General features: G+C 45.1%; 1 protein-coding gene and 1 pseudogene across 3 annotated transcripts in view; both read left to right on the top strand.

Moving 5' to 3' along the window:
- Window positions 1-17,576, top strand: part of Slc22a25 (solute carrier family 22, member 25) — a 159,826-nt gene that overhangs the window by 12,890 nt on the left and 129,360 nt on the right. The gene's annotated exons all lie outside the window — the stretch shown is intronic.
- On the top strand, window positions 1,346-16,732 carry LOC148007858 (small ribosomal subunit protein eS12 pseudogene; annotated as a pseudogene). Its single transcript, XR_015648846.1, has 3 exons — window positions 1,346-1,406; window positions 5,264-5,573; window positions 13,828-16,732. The product of XR_015648846.1 is annotated as a small ribosomal subunit protein eS12 pseudogene (transcript).

Genomic DNA, 17,576 nt, shown 5'->3' with positions numbered 1-17,576 from the left:
GGAAGAGAAAGTGCTCTTAACTGATAGGCCATCTCTCCAGCCCCCACCTTCCTTCCTTCCTTCCTCTCTCTCTCTCTCTCTCTCTCTCTCTCTGAACCCAAAGATCAGAGATTCAGCTAGGCCTGCTGGCCAATGAGTTTCAGGACTCTACTTATCTGCTTCCACAGAAACTGTGCTTGGCTTTTTATGTGGGTGTTGGAGACCTGAACCCAGGGCCTCATGCTTGCACAGACGGCATCTTACCAAGTTAGCAGTCTTCCCAGCCCACATAAGCCTTCTGAATTTTGTCTTTCCCATCTGCAAAATTCAGACAATGCCACCCACACTGCAGAGTTGTGAGAGGTCATGAAACAACTCATGGCTATGACACTAGCCTCGTGTGCCTGGCATAGAGTAGGTACTTAGCAACTGGTGGCTACTGACAGGATTGATGTCAGTGAGAGCTTCTTAAGGGCAGGGGACGTGTCTCTCGTTTCAGTACCAGCACCTGGTACTGCGTAGGCACTGAACAAATGTTTGTCAGATGAGTGAACAAGATGAATCTGACAGGGATAAATGTCAGTTCCTGCACTCAGATCCAAAGACCCAGCTGCAAGGGCTGCAGTGGGGGAGAGCTGTCTCAGTCCCAGTACATGTGAGAAAAGTGGAGGGGTTTACACTGGTGGAAATTCTGGCCAGTGTGAGGTGGCTACCAAAAAGCCAAGCCAGGGCATAACAGAGGCCCTGTGGACCAGACTCTGGGGCCAAATCCCATTCTGTGATGAAGTGTGGAATGAAGCACTAGACCCTCATTACAGAGAAATCCAGTCAGTGGGCTTGGAGAAGTTCTCATGAGCCCCTGGGTGGCATTCAGACCTTGCCTCTTGCATTTGCTCTGGTCTCTGCGGTAACAGCACCATGCTTCAATTTCCTTCTCTGTGAAACGTTCAAGCCACAGGTTGAACACATCATGTTTGTTGGGGAAAAGGCAGGAACCAAGCTCAATCCTTGCTGGATTTACTCTCCCATCCTCCTCTCCGAGCTCCCGCTGGGGGCGGCTCACACTGGAGGACAGCTTGCAGGAAAGCTGTGGGTGGTCGGTGGAATCTTTCCATTTTGGGGGTGGGGTGTGGTACTGGATCAGGGTTACAGGGATAGCTTCTTCCGAGTGGATCTCCGTGCTTCTTTTCTTCCAATTGAATCCAATTAACCGATTTGAAAGAACGGTTACCTCTCTGGCCCACATCCAGGCCCGGCCAGCTTCCCTTTCACATGCGGGAGTCTGTCCTTACTTAATATGCGCAAAACCAGGCTTCTGGTTCTTTTTCCATAAACAGCTTCCATAAGTGCCGGCCTTGTGGTCCCCATGCGTCCTCTGGCGGCCACAGGGAGTCACTGCACTGGCTTTAGGAGTTGGAATCAGACATGTTGGTGAAATCAGGCCCTCCATCAACACCGGATGAATGGGGGAAAGTAATACATGTGTATACAATCGAATCATGTATTAAGAATTAAAAAGGGTTGAAACGTCGTCATATACTACAACATTAATGAGCCCTCTACATATTTTTCTTAGTGAAACAAGATACAAAATCAGATAACTATAATTTTGCATATAAGGAGCACTAGAAAGGGAAAATTAAAACATGCAGGAATTAGAATAGAGGTTTGCATATGATGAGAGGGGTTTGGAAGGGGAGTTTGCTTAATAAGTTCAGAATTCTGTTTCCCATGACAATCTGGAGGTGGGCAGTGGTGGTCATTGCTCAATACTGTAGATATGCAGAAGGCCACAGAGATGTTCTCACAGAGATGCGTGGTGTCTGGGCATGCCTGCAATCCCAGCACTCTAGAACTTAAGGCTGGAGGATACATAAGACACTGTCTCAGAAAACAAAATAGGGCTGGGAGATGGCTCAGTAAAGTACTCGAGGGTTTGGATTTGGATCTCCAGCACTCTGGGATTTGTAAAATCAGGGTGTTGATTTCACAGGATCTGCTCCAGAAAGCTCCTGGAGCTCATAACAGTTGTGGTTACCTGCACAAAACTTGCAGCAAATCAAGCCAACCAAAATTCTAGCGTGGACGGGAGGGATCCCAGTAGAGGAATAGTTGGCAGTTGATAGCTATTTGAGGGAGAGAGAGTCACTTTTCTTCCTTCTGGAAGGTTGCTCATGCCCCGAAGGAGCTCTCTGCTCCAAGATCATATGGGCAGAACTGATTGGACTTGTGATTATTGATTACAAATGACATGAAGTTGGGAAAGAGACTGGGTGGGGGACACTAGGAGGAATTTTAGAGTGGTACAGGTAGATGGATATGATAAATATGTGTTGTATGAATGCATAAAAATTTAAAAGAATAAATTAAAATGCTATTAAAACTAATAAATATAGAATATATTTAGAATAAAATTAGAATAAGGTTTGCCATTTCAATCATGGGCAGTTTTATGTGTGTGTTTGTATGTTCATGTATATATACACACATACACACATACACACACAGACCAGACAGAGGTCAGTGTTGAATATCTTCCTTGGGCTATCTACCTTGAAATAGGGTCTCTCTTGAAGCAGTTAGACTGACTGGCCAGTGAGCTCCAGGAGTCTGCTGGTCTCCATCTCTCGCTCCTCGATGCTGGTTTACAGACAGATGCCACTGCACTCTGATTTTACAATCCCTGGGTCCTGAGGATGATCCAAACCAAAGCCCTCAAACATTTTACTAATGGCTGACACATGCACCCAGTGTGTGTGTGTGTGTGTGTGTGTGTGTGTGTGTGTGTGTGTGTGTGTGTGTAGGGGGGTTCTTCTGGGTTTTTATTCCTAATGTAAGGGATTCCTTGCCTTACTCTGAGTGGTCTGAACTGGAGCTAACATTCTAGCATACAGAACAGCACGTATCCTAGGGAGAAATGAAACTTGAGCATATATTTTGATTTCAAGAAGTGCTGACCCAGAGGAATTTAAAATTTTCTAAGTATTTTCTTTACAATGCTCTTAAAGAGAAGTTTTATCTTGCTTAACCCTTTGGTGGAAAAGATAATACTTTTACATTTCCCACAAACATGAGCAGTGTGTTCAGTAACAGAGACCCCCGCCCCATGTCTGTACTACTTACCGTCTAGTTCTACTGCAATGCTGAAGGAATGGCAATAGCTTGTGTTGTTTTGGGCATCTCTGCAGCCTTGCTGACTAGCAACTCACAGGGAGATATCGTGTGCCTGGTACTGCGATTTTCATTGAATAACTCATGCCTTTGGGAACAATGTTGTCCACCTACACTGGTTACTTCTATTCAAATTCCTTTTTCTTTTCTTTTTTAAATGTACTATGTTTTTTTTTTTTTTTAAACTAGCTTACAAACTAGTGGATTTCCATCAGGTTTCTTTATGTATCTTGAGTTTTGAATAACCTACCCCTACCCTGTTCTCTCCCCAATAGCCCTAGATCCACTTAAACCTTTAACCTCAAGCCTTCCTCTTGTCTCCTTTCAAGTGACCTGTGTTCTACTGTCTCTGCTAACCAAGTTTGTTTCTTTGGTTGGAAAACCATAGGCTTCCACAGTTTTCAAGCATCCTTCATTTTGGCTAAGCCTCTGGCCATCTTCTCATTTCTTACCCCAACCTACCTCTATGCTTCAACCTTTCTGCTCCCAGTAGTAGCCATTTTTACGTTCCTTTCTCTGCCCCCCACCCCAAACCCCTTACTGCACCGTCCCCAGTGACCTGTCTGTGGTTTCCTGGCTTCCATATGTCCTCCAGATTAAGCACACACACAGCAAACGAGGAGAAGCTGGGATTTACATATGACAGAGAATACGTGATTGTTTTTCTGGTCTGGGTCGCCTCATTCAGTATACTGTTTTTTTTTTCCAGTACTATTCATTTACCTACAGTTTTTGTGATTCATTTTCCTCCATAGCTGAGTAACACGCCACTGTGTGTATGTGCTGCATTTCACTATCTGTTCCTCAGTGGGAGGTCATCTAGGCTGTTTCGATCGCTGTGACTAGAACAGCAATGAACCTGGGTGGATGAGATTCTCTGCAGTGGAATATGGAGTTCTTCCGGTATTGTCTAGGAGTGATGCAGCTGCGTCCTGTGGTGGCTGTCCTTTTGGTCTTTTGAGAAACACCCAGACGGATTGGCACTGTGGCGGCCCCAGTTTACACCCCCACCAACAGTGTGTGGAGGTTTGTCCTTTCCTCACATCCATGCCAGCCTTTGTAGTCATTTGAGTTCTTGAAGATGGCCATTCTGACCTGTGTGAGCTGCAACCTTAAAGTAGTTTAATCTGTGTTTTTCTGATGGGTAAGGATTCTGGACACTTTTAAAAGTGTTTACTAGGGACTGAAGAGATGGCTTGGCAGTTCAGAGCACTGGGTGCTCTTCCCGAGGACCTGGGTTCCATTCTCAGCACCACCTGGCAGCTGACAACCGTCGGTAAGTCCAGTTCCGGGGATCTACGGATGCCCTCTTCTGGCCTTTGCAGGTGCCAGGCACTGAGTGGCACACAGCATACAGGAAAGTAATCATCCCCTCCCCCAACAGTTTTTATTTCTTCTTTTGAGGACTCTCTTTTCAGTTCCATTGTACATTTTTCAGTTGGCTTGGTTATTTTCTTTCTAAAAAAATATTTACTGGGGTTGGGGATTTAGCTCAGCGGTAGAGCACTTGCCTAGCAAGCGCAAGGCCCTGGGTTCGGTCCCCAGCTCTGAAAAAAAGAAAGAAGAAAAAAAATATTTACTTATTTTTATTTCATCTGTATTGGTGTTTTACCCGTGTGTATATCTGTATGAGGGTGTCAGATCCTCTGGAACTAGAGTTATAGACAGTCATGAATCTCCATGTGGGTGCTGGGAATTGAACCCTGGTCCTCTGGAAGGGCAGCCATCTCTCCAGCCCCTGGTTATTTTCTTGACGTTTAGTTTTTGAAGTCTTCGTTAATTCCAAGACATGACTCATATAGTTAGTATCTATCTATCTATCTATCTATCTATCTATCTATCTATCTATCTATCTATCTATCTATCTATCTATCTACCTACCTACCTACCTACCTAGCTAGCTAGCTAGCTATAATCATCAGATATATAGTTGGCAAAGATTTTCTTCCATTCTGTGAACTGCCTCTTCATTCAGCTGAGAGATTCCTTTGGTGTATAGGGGCTTTTTAACGATACGAGGTTACTTTTGTTGTTTGTTGCTTTTATTTTCTGTGCTACTGGAGTCCTATTCAGAAAGCCCTTGCCTCTTTTCCCCTGCCGCGGCCAAGTTGAGCGGAGGCGGAAGCAAGGGTGCGTTCAAGATTTGGCGTCACCTGTAATCCACCGCCACGGCCGAGGAAGGAAGGCAAAGCTGCTGGAGGTGAAGTGGACGTCAACACTGCTTTACCAGAGGTGCTGAAGACCGCCCTCATCCACGATGGCCTAGCACGTGGCATACGCGAAGCTGCCAAAGCCTTAGACAAGCGCCACGCCCTTCTCTGTGTGCTTGCATCCGACTGCGATGAGCCCATGTATGTCAAGCGGGTGGAGGCGCTTTGTGCTGAGCAGCAGATCAACCTGGTAAAGGTTGACGACAACAAGGGGTAGGCCTCTGTAAAATCGACCGAGAGGGGAAACCACGGAAAGTGGTTGGTTGCTCTTGCATGGTGGTTAAGGACTATGACAAAGAATCTCAGGATGTCATCGACGAGTACTTCAAATACAAGAAATGGATAAATAAAATTTTGGCTTATAAAAAGAAAGAGAGAAAGAAAGGAAGGAAGAAAGGAAGAAAGAAAGCAAGCCAGCAAGCCAGCCTTTGCCTGTGCCATAGGCTGAAAGTGTGCTTGCTGCCTTTTCCTCTGTGGAGCTTCAGAGTTTATATGGCTCCATTTGGAGTTCAGGTTTTAAATTATTATTTTGTTATTGGATTTTTTTATTTACACTTCAAATGTTATCCCCTTTCCCAGTTTCCCATTCATAAACCCTCTATCCCACCCCCTCCCTTTTCTTCTATGAGGGTGTTTTAATTTATATATTTATTTTAAAATTTTATGTGTACCCATGTTTGCCTGCATGTATGTATGTGCACTACATGCAGGCCTGGTACCCATGAAGACCAGAAGAGGAAATCAGGTCCCCTGGAACTGGAGTTACAGACTGTTGTGAGCTGCTGTGGGTGTACTGGGAAGTGAACTCAGGACCTCCTTAAGAACAGCTCTTAACCACTGAGCCGTCTCTCCAGTCCTTTGCATTGAGTTTTGGTCTGGGTGGGAAGTAAGCATCTAGTTTTAGCATCTCACACAGAGATATCCAGTTTTCCCAGTACTGTTTGCTGAAGAGGCCGTTTTCCCTCTAATGTGTATTTCTGGCATATCTGTCAGAAGCCAGGCAGCCGTAGTTGTATGGACTCCCCTGGGTCCTGTACCTATTCTAGTCTGATGATTGCATGCTGTTTTGATTGCCAGCTCTGTACTGTTTTGGTTATACTGCTCTCTAGAACCAGAAATCGGGTATGGGCGACACCACCAGCAGTTTTTGTTATCATCCAGGATCGCTTTGGTCTTTTGAGTGTCCGTATAAATTCTAAGATTGTTTTTTACGTGTCTGAGAAGAATAGCCCCAGGATTTTGAATGTGATTTCATTGACTCTGTAGATGGCTTCTGGTAGGTCAGCCATTTTCTCAGTGTTGATTCTGCAGGTCCCTGAGCACGGTAGATCTTTTCACCTTCAAGTGTCCTTTTCAATTTCTTTCTCGTTCACCTTAAGTCTTCCACCGCAGCGGCCGTTGTTTTCCTCGGTTAGGCTTTTTCCTAGGTATTTTATTTCACGTTTGTGATTATTGTGAATGGAGTTCTTTTCCTGATGTCTTTTACAGCTTGGTTTGTTGTTGGGGTGCAGGAAGGTAACTCAATTTTGGGCTAATTTTGCATCCTGCTGCTTTACCAAAAGCGTTCATCAGCTTTGAGGGTCCTTTGTCTTTTTCAACTGGCAGCCAGGGTTTCTAAGAAAGGAAATCAGGTTGAGTTACTTCTCTGTTTACAATCCTCCCTGCTCCACTCCTTCCTTGGCTGTGGTCGCCTCCTTTCTCAGCACCTTCTAGTACACTCCCCCATTTTTCCAAGCTCTGCTCTGCCTCTAGGGTTTGGAGCTCACAGGATACTCTCTCTGATTCTCTCTGTAGTTAAGTGAGCTCAGATAGCACCAGTTGTGCCTGGGACTTCACTCCTGGTCAGTCCCCTGCTGCTTCACCTCCTCATCTTCTCCCTGTGTTCTGTTTTTTCCTTTTCAGAGCCATTGTCCTTTGGACTGCTTGGACTTTGTAGAGCACCAAGCAGGAAATCAGCCCCCTCCCCCGACCCCACCCACCCTGTCGTTTTCTCTGTTGCTTATCCCTTCCTTGAAAACATTCCAGGAGTGCGGCTTTATCGCTTCAGGTATTTGAGCAACTGTGATTCCATGCATTAAAGAGCTCAGGCCTTTCAGAGGTGCACACTGATGGGTTTAAAGGTCACAATGTTTTGTTTTGTTTTTCTTTTTTAATTGTATGTCTTCCAGAATTTAGTATATTTCTGTTGTTTTCCAATTGGCTGATTTTAGTTTTATCATTTTTATTAGTTTCTATATTTAAATTTATCTATCAGTTATTTGTGTATGTGAGTGTGTGTGTGTGTGTGTGTGTGTGTGTGTGTGCACGCATTACACTGCATGATGTGGAGGTCAGAGGACAACTTGTGAGAGTCAGTTCTCCCCCTCTGCCTTATGGGTACCAGGTAATGAACCTCACGTTTGGAAGGAAGTCCCTTTACGCACTGAACTTCTTTGCCAGGTGTCTTCATTATTGTTCTTTTGCTGTGAACAGATACCAGGACCAAGGCAACTGGTAAAAGAAAGCAGTTTGGAGCTTGCTTACAGTTTCAGAGGGTGCGTTCATGACCATCATGTCAGGAAGGATGGCAGCAGGCAGGTATGGCACTGAGCGGTAGCCGAGGGCTCACATCTGATCCATAAGCACAAGGCAGGGAGTGAAGGGAAGGGGGAAGAGATGGGAGGTGGAGAGCATGAGCTGACTAGAAATGGCCTAGGCTTTTGTGTCCTCAAAGCCTACCTCAGTGAAACACTTCCTCCAACAATGCCTTACCTTCTAATTCTTCTCAAAGAGTTCCACCAACGGTGAACAAATATTCCAATTTATGAGCCTATGGCCGATGGGAGCCCATCCTCATTTAAACTACCACACCAGGTCTCCATGGCTGTTTTGAGATAGGTTCTTACTATACAGATTAGGTTGGCCTTGACCTTAATCCTGCTGCCTTGACTTCCCCAAATCCCGGGATTGTAGGCATGTGCTACCACACCCAGCTTTGTTAGCATGATAGTTTTACAAAATGTTTTCGTCATGACACTCTCACACATGTCTGTAGTGTACTGTGGTCATTCGTGCCCTCAGTAACCTCTCAGGCCCTAGCCCCACTTCCCACTGGTTCCCTTCCTCTACACAAACAGCCTTTATTCTTTCATATCTTTTTTTAGTCTCGTTTCCACGTATGAGGCGAGACATTTGATCTTTGTCTTCCTGAGTTGGGCTTATCTTGGCCAGCTTTCAAGTGCTGCAGCCGGCTCTCTGCACCTGCAGCTTCTGCAGCCTCTGTTCTGCTAACCCAGTGGTTCTCAGCCTTCCTAGTGCTACGGCCCTTTAATACAGTTCATCATGTTGTGACTCCCCCCCTCATAAAACTACTTTTGTTCTTATTTCAGATCCGTAATTTTGCTATTGTTACGAATGATAATGAAACTGACTGATACGCAGGATATCTGTTATGTGACCCCTGTGAAAGGGTCCTTTGACTCCAAAGGGGTTGCGACTCACGGGTTGAGAAACACTGTGCTAGCCTAACTTCAAAAATATCTTAACAAATTACACTGAGTCCGGTGTGGCTGTCCAGAGGCAGGCGGATCTCTGTGAGTTTGAAGCTAGCCTGTTCTACATAGTGAGTTCCAGGACTGCCAGTAGAGATGTCTTAAAAAAATTATGAAAATTGGCCACAGTGGTGCTTGCCTTTAGAGTTTCAGTCTACTGAAGGGTAGTTAACATAGTATTTACACTATATTATATAATTCAAAGGTGATTTGAAGCATATGGGAAGGTATGCTGAATGGGGTCTGTGCAAATATCATTCTAAAGGTTGCACACCCATTTGATATCTGAGGGTGTCATGGGGCCACATGCACATGGATACACACACACACACACACACACACACACACACACACACACACACACACACTCTGCACCTGCACCTACATCATTCCCACTCTTCCTCTCCTCCTCCAAGTCCTTCATGTCTGGCTTCTCCTTCACGATTTTTCATGCAGTGGTGAGTACTCTGGAGCCTGAACTCTGCTAATGTCTTTTTCCTGAGTCTAAGTGGTGACTAGATGGGGGTGTTCATCAGACTATTTGTAGGACCTGATCAGGCCTACGTCCGGGAGGTCCCACTCATGAAAACACGGAGACGGAGATCGATGCAATAAGCAAGAGGTTTAGTCATCCAGTGCACTGGGGTGGCCCTGTAATGGGGACAGAGGCGATCCCGAATGACAAAAGCACACATCTTTTATACACGTGTGGAGGACAGACCTGACCCTTGCATTCATCAATGGTGAGATATTTTTGGCACGCGGATGGGGGACTACTAAGGGCCCTTCCCTTTTCGAAACTAGCCCTTCCCTTTTCCTGGTTAGTTCATTCATGTAGATCGGGACTGCTAAGGGCTGTTAGCTCATTTCCTGGAACAAGGTGTTATCCTAAATTCTTTGGCCCCTGTGTTAAAGTCCCAGCCACCTGGTGTTTGCCTAAGGCAGCCTTTGTCCTTAAAGTTTGAGTCTTAGCCTTTGTCCTTAAAGTTTGAATCTTATATATTCTTTCAAATTTTCTGTATTTTTGGAAACTTAAAAACAAAACAAAACAGTTGAGTGAAAACAAAAACCACTCTTGACAAATATCTAAACATTTGTTTCTTCTCCAACAAGTTCCAGCCAGCTTGACAGAAGCCTGGCTTTCTTGGGGACAGATTTCCAGAGAGCATGGTGCTGTGGCTGGTGTGTTTCCTCCTTGGGTTCACCTTTGTCCTTGTAGGCAGCTGCTCCTGGTCCTTCAGGAAAGGGGAGGGGAAGGCTGTGTGCCGGCAGTTCCAAACCAACAAAGTTTAATTGTCCCTGTTGAATCGAAAAGCCTCCCGCAGCTCCTTCTTACGGTAGACGCCTGGTATTGCAGAGTCTCACCAGCCTCTTGCTTGTAAATCCTTTCAGAGGCAACTAAGTCCTTCTTCCAGTTTTCCTCCCACCCCACCCGCTAAGTGTTTTCATAAGACCTCCTGAAGCATCTCTTTGAAATGTAACCAGCAAGGAAGTCAGTGCCCTATGACACAGTTTCTGCCCCAGCATCCTAGCCTAACTTCAATTGGGTCTAGCTCCAAAAAATGACAGGTTACCTTCCTACCTACTTGGCGGTCTTATTCACAGGGAAAAGGGGGTTTTCATTTGAATACGGACATTAAACATAGGTGGCCACCATAATCACCAGGCTTGGATTGACTTTCATTGTTTTCTGTCTGTCTGTCCGTCCGTCCGTCCGTCCATCCATTCATACATCTATTCCTCCCTCCCTCCATCTACAGTGTTTCTAACGGGGGAACTTTCTGCTTGGCTACACGAAATGGGGAGAGTTATTTCTCCTTGCAATCTCTTAGTAGATTGCTGAACGTCACACTCTGGTTTAGAAGTTATTTGGGATTTCCCTTCCACTTTTTCAGGAGGCTTTCTTGGTTGCCAAGAGATTGCGTCTTTAATTTGTTTTTCCTAGGTAGGTGGTGTGTACACCTTCCAGAGATGTGTACTTTTGTGTCATCTTTTCTGTAGAAAGAAATGGCGCCAAGTTTCCTTCAAGACCCGTTAAGGCCCGATAGGCCACTATGTCTAATGTGGCCTCCAGGGAACCGCGATCAGTAGAGCAGCCTCCCACAGAAAGAGGTGGGAGGTGTTAGTTCCCGGACAAAAGCTGAGGTGAGGATTTTCAGGGATTGAGGTTGACTCTCTGGGTAGTCGAGGGGAGGCAAGTAGTTCAAGAGGCTGCATAACATGCCCCCCCACCTCCGGCTCCACAACTTCTGACTCTATTGGTGAGAGCCGAGAAGATAGCTTCCTGCATTGTGCTGGGCGCTGGGGAGGGCCAGAGAGCAAGTTTTGTGCCCGGTAGCAGCTAGGTGCGCCGGCACAGCCCTGCCAGACTAGCTCGACAGTGACATCGTGTGGAAGTATGGAATTATGGCTTTTCTAACTCGTTAGGAGAGCCAAAGGAGTCGCGGCCCTGGGATAGCTGCATCTGGGAAGAAAGTTAGGAGACAAAGAGGATACAGGGAGCTTGACCAGTATACTGGAAAGGATATGTGTGGGACAAGATTCCCTTGTAAATGCTATTTCCTGAATGTCACTTAATACGTTACAGTGTTAACGACATTGCGGAGGACCCTTCCTTTCAGATGAAGGGTTAGGGTTAGGTTCGGTATGCGTGGGGTGTTGGTCTTTGTGGAGATTGTAGGGAGAATCAGTATTTCATTTTTTTCCTCTTCCTGTTTCACGTGTTCCTCCCCTCTACTCCTCCTTCCTCTCCTTTTTCTCTTTCTCTGTATTTTGTCTTTCACTATGTAACTCAGGCTGACTTCAAGCTAGTGATCCTTCCATCTCTCTAGTCCTGTTATAGACACAATAATTTTTAAGCTATGTATGTATGTATGTATGTATGTATGTATGTATGTATGTATGTATGTATGTTTGGAAACAGGGGCTTGCTTGCTTATTTATTTATTTATTTATTTATTTATGTTTGGAAACAGGGTCTGGCTCCTGTGAAACCTGCTATGAGGATTAGGCTGGCCTTAGACGCACAGAGATCTCTTGGCCTATTTCTGCCTGTCTCTTCAGTGTGAGGGTTTTTTTATTTTATTTTTTTAGGGTTTCTTTGTGTAGCCTTGGGTGTTTGGAAGTTGCTCTGTAGACCAGGCTGGCCTCAAACTTAGAGAGATCTGCCTGCCTCTACCTCCTAAGTGCTGGGACTAAAGGCCAGGGTCACTATTGTCTGGCAGTGAGATGTTTTTAAATTGTTGAGAATGACCATGGTGTGAACTCCACGGCAGCTGTGCTTATTATTAAATTATTAAATGTAATATTTTTATTAAGTTTAATATTAATTAGCATTATTAAATTAGTAAATCTTATTATTAAATGATTAAATATGCACCAGCATTTTTCGGTAATACCCAGGAAAGATGTAGCACTGACTTTTTCTAGCAATCTTGTTGGGCATTCCATAGATGAGAAGTCTGAAAGGCTCTACTGATCTGAGCCTTTACCTCAGGCAGTGAATGAAGGTTGGGGGGGCAGCTGGTCACATTCAGGTCTGTGTTATTGGAGGCCGGAAGATGACCCAGCCCCTGGCTAAGCCTGCTTTATGATAATTTTCTCTTCATTAGGCAGTAATCAGTTTTAAGTTCCAATATGTTAAGCAGCACATTATTTTCGCCCTGTATGGAGAGACTAAGAAAACAACTGTCACTCCCCTGCATATAGCAAAAAGGCATTGCACAGCAAAATCAAACACAACACAACCGCTTTCCTCACAACTGCTTTCCTCAGCACTGAAAATGGATCCCATCTGGCTCCTGTTTATCACTCAACCTTAGTGTTTTGATATATTTCTTTTTTCAGAAATTAGTACTGAATACTGGGCTTCCTTATGGCACACACACACACACACACACACACACACACACACACTTTTACTTTGTTTTTACTTGTCTCTCTTCCGCTTTGCTCTACTCCATGTTTTGATACATTTATTTGTTACTGTAGGTCATTCTCTGCGCTTGTCTTCCCCTTGTTAGAATATAACGATCCCTTTTTTGATGGCAAAAGACTTTGTCTGGATCTCAGTGTCAGATAAATCCCTGGCTGGTGCTCTGTGGATAGTCAAGAGGTTTGCAAGCAGGGCTTGGGAGGTAGCTCGGTGGGTAGGGTACCTGCCTAACATGCATGAGGTTTTGGGTTTGATCTGAGCACCACATGACTTGGTTAAATTCTGGGATTCCAGATCTCTCTCTCTCTCTCTCTCTCTCTCTCTCTCTCTCTCTCTCTCTCTCTCTCTCTCTGCAGACACTCAGACAAGGAACTTTGGCCATTCTGCACTTGTTCTGTATTGACTTTCAGTTCTTTTCACTAAGGAAATGTCTCTCTCTAGCCAGGAGGAACGAAGGAGATATCCTCTCCTCCTGTTGTTCTTGTCTCATGCTGACCCCTGGTGGCCCTTTTCACACATGACACTCTGTCTAGTAGATTCATAATGAGCAAAATGCAGATCATTTCAGCAGAGGGAAGCAGAGCACAGCGTTCAGAGTTTGAAAGTTAGGTTTGCAGGGATAAGGACACTTACTTGCAAGTTTGTATCTCGTGACCCCTGCAAGTGGTCCTCTGACCACCACATGTGCTCTGAGATATGTATGCATGTGTCATGTGTGCACACACACAACCATGCAAATCAAATGTTTAGGGGCTGGAGATGTGGCTCGGCTGTTAAGAGGGCTTGTTGCTTTTGCAGAGGACCTGAGCTCAGTTTTCAGCACCCACATCAGGGAGCTCACGACTTCCTGGAACTCCAGTTCCAGGGGGCCTGGTGTCCCTTTCTGGCCTCTGCAGGCACGACACTCACGGGCACACCTGCTACCTCCCACATAGACAAGTGATTAAAAAGAATCATCTTAAAAGAAAAGTTTGCGATCTGAGCATTTGCTCTTCTCTTTCAGAACAGTGGAGTGTAGGCTGAAGGGTGAGTCATTTTGGACCACGGTGATGATGGCAGTATCCTAGAGATGACAGAAGAACAAACTGAATTAATGTACTGTGATGATTAAGAAGTTTTTACTGGGGCTCAAAAGAAGAAGAGAGGAGGCTGCACACGACACATTTGCCTGCATCTCATTGTCCAGAAAACACTACTGCTGACCCTTAGGCCACACTTTCCTGCAAGATGGGCTGAGAACCGCAGCCCCCACCTCTGTGGCCAGAAATCTGTTACAGAACAAAAACCGGGTCTTGGGAATTAGCTGGAAGATTTTGGCCACAAATCATCAAAACAGCTAAGGTTAGATAGTCTGACTTAGAAATGGACTGATTTGTTTTTTGTTTTAAAGAAGGCAAAGACTTCAAAGGCGACCCAGACTCAAGCCTCTGGCCATTACCCTTATGCTTTGTTTGTAATTAAGCTTAATTGGTGACATCATTGTTTGGAGTGTGCATCTTAATGCCTGCCCTGGTGACATTATCTCAGCGCTGTCTCTGGCTGTTGTCCTATCAGTAGGCTTATGCTGAATTTGTCTGTTGCATTATTAGAAGTCTTTGCCTGCCTGATTATCATCTCATTATATTTAGCAGGGCCATCTGGAGGCTTCATCTGCTAGGAGACGAAGGGAGAAGTCTGGGTGGTCAGCTGTCTCCTTGTTACATAGGACTGATGAGTCACTCACTTGGAAAACATTGCTGATGTCTGCCCCTTCTCCTTGGTGGCTTTATGAGACCACAACGGCCAGCTCACACTGTAGGGGCTCTGTGTTTCCTTCTCTTCATATATTCCTGGCTTTCCAGCTATGAAGCCCATGTTCTCTTTATACACATACACAGAAACAGATGCATGTATGTTCTTCCAGACTGACATGTCTTAACAAATGGAGCAAAAGCTCAAGTAGATATTTCTTTAAAATGAACTAAAATGGTCAGTCATGCTAGTACCCAGGAGGCAGAGGCAGCTGGATCTCCATGAGTCTGAGGCTAGTGAGTTCCAGGATACAGCCAAGCTACATAGTGAGATCATGTCAGCCATGACCAACCAGCCAACCAGCAAACAACCTCCCCAAATAAACAAAAAGCTTCAAAATCAACTGAAGTCAATCCTTCACAGTTTTTTTTGTGTGTTTTAACACACATTTTTGCATACGTTGTGTATTTTCATTTGTGATTGTGAATTCTTGGAATGCTTTTACACTCAACATTTTTGAAAATTAAAACTTATTTACTTTGTGTGCGTGGAATGTTTTGTCTGTATGTATGTGCATGCCCAGTGCTCAGGGAGGTCAGAAGAGGGTGTTGGATCCACTGGGACCAGAGTTACAGATAGCAGTGAGCCATCATGTTGGTGAAAAATTAAACCCAGGTCCTCGGGAAAAGCAGCCAGTGTTTTTACCTGCTGAGTCATCGCTCCAGCCCCTGTCTCAGCTTTTAAAGTTACCATCCTTCCCTTTATAAATCCATCTTGTCCTTCTTACGTGTCTCCAAATCTCCTCCATCATGCAATGCTATCTGAAATTGAAGAAATAAGACATTTTCTTTATGAATAATTTGGTATATTTGTCAACATACATAAATGCTGACTGTCAAGTGACAGCCTGTCAAGCAATGTCATTTGATTGTTTTGTATGTCCATTGGCAGGAATGGATGCTAATGGATATTACTGCTTAGGAGAGGCCAGGGATTGTACAGAACCCAAGTGTCAGGATTCACCATTGATGTTTTCACTGTAGGTTGCATTGTAGACAGAACATGGAGTTTGTCTTTACTTCAAGGACAAGGACATAAAGATGACAAATAAAGTCTCATCCCCCAAGAAAGTCCTTTTCCCAAGTTGGGCATTTAGATAAAAGCCCCCATTCTGTCAGGGGCTTGAAGAAAGTTCCTGCTTGCTAAAAAGGGAGTCATTCTCCATATCTTTGGCAAAAGGAGCTAGTGGCCCTTCCACTAACACAAGACTGTGTTATCACTTAACTTGCCAAGGTCAAACTGGTTCCTCAGTCCCAGCTCACAAGCCCATTTTCTCCTGGTCCTATTTAACCCTGAAAATCTTTCCCCTGTTGTTTCTCCCTGCTTTCCCAGGAGACAGCCCTGGCAGTTTGGAATACACTTTTTCCTTTTTTCACCCACGGAGCAGCTATTTTGATTTCTTTACTGCACCCATTCTCATTCAACAATCCCTTGCAGTGTGTACCATTTTTGAGTGGAAAAAGCCAGTGTTTGCAGGAACATCTTTCCTGTACTGTAGGATCGAAGCAGTGCTACTTTGCCATAGGTTGTAATCGGGATAATGTCTTCTTCGTCACTGGAAGAAAACATGCACAATTTTCGTCAGCTCTCAGACTTGTCCCTTTGAACTGGGAGTTCACCTTCTGAAGAATATGAAGAGTATCTGGATCTTGTTTCCTACAGCTGACAGGAAGAATAAGGTCATATTCAGGTCTCCACAGGAAGAGCAAATAAGCCCCTCCCACTGGGCAAATCCCCAACCAACAGCAAGAAGGACTAGAAGAGAAAGCAACTTCTGCGGTCCCTGCTATCCATCTCGGAATTTCATTCAGCCTCCCAGTGTGCTCTCAAACCATGTGGCTTGTAGCTAGTTCTTATACTATCCTAGAGCACCCGCCTCCTGGGGAAAATGTTATAAAAATTAGGTCTCCCCTGCCACCTTCCCCGATGAGACTCCATTGTGTACAACTCCCTGACAGGTCACTGGGAGCTGGGAGTCTTCCCTCGTGGAAGTACACGCGTGAATACAGACACTATTTCTCCACCTGAATCTCGCCGATGTAAGGGGAGGAACTGATAACTAAAATCTGGTTCCCTAATTATTTCTTGATTATGTCAATAAAGACGGCAGAAGCTAATTGCTGTGTGAAGATATAAGGGTGGGATTTCCAGGCGGGACAGGAAGAGAAGGGGACTCAGAGAGGACTGGGAATTTGGACCAGGCTGTGGAGCAGATCGGAAGCAGCAGACATGTAAGTCTCTCGGGCACCTATTGTATGTAGTCTCTGCCACGAGCAGAGGGCAAGGAGGATGGAAAAGGCTCCTGTAAGATTAGGAAGGGAAATTCTTCGCCCAGCCATTGAGTTATCTGGTCAGTTTTAAAAAATAAAAGTCTCTAGTGTTTTCCTTCCTCATGGTTAAAGGGGCCAGAAGAAGAGAGTGGACAGCTGGGGGGTTAGCCAGTAGCACTGGAGCAGCAGCTCCCAGCGTTTTTTTTTTTTTTGGGGGGGGGGAAGAGCAGTTGTTTGCAGCTTGGCAAACCGGTGGTGTTCTCCGGAAAACACCAACTGGCTTAGTTGGAAGAGCAATGTTGGGAGTGGGACCACCAGCAGCAAGTTCTCGGAGCTGAGCTGAAAGCACAGCCCGGACAAGGTGATAGCGGGGAGTTTTAAAATTACTCAACGCACACCTCAGCACCTGTCTATGAACCGGCTTGCTTTGCCACCTGTTGCCACCAATACAGTTGAGGCTGCATTCCTTTATTTAACAACCATCACTTCATAATAAGAGAGGTTTCAAGGTCCATTCAAGACATGGGGGAAAATGTAAGGCTTTTAACTTACTGGGATGAAAAGTTTGTCATGGTACTCACTCAGGACACAGAACCCAGCCAGAAATATAGTGAGCGCTAAACAAGGAAGCTGGGAGCAAAGGCTGCACAGATATCAAAGAGGCAAGCTAGAGGACATACCCAAACATACA

This window comes from Rattus norvegicus, chromosome 1, assembly GCF_021556685.1.
Source record: "Rattus norvegicus strain SHRSP/BbbUtx chromosome 1, alternate assembly SHRSP_T2T, whole genome shotgun sequence".
NCBI classification, from domain to species: Eukaryota; Metazoa; Chordata; class Mammalia; order Rodentia; family Muridae; genus Rattus; species Rattus norvegicus.
Note: the sequence above shows the minus strand (reverse complement) of the source record. Positions and strands in the feature narration are given on the sequence as shown.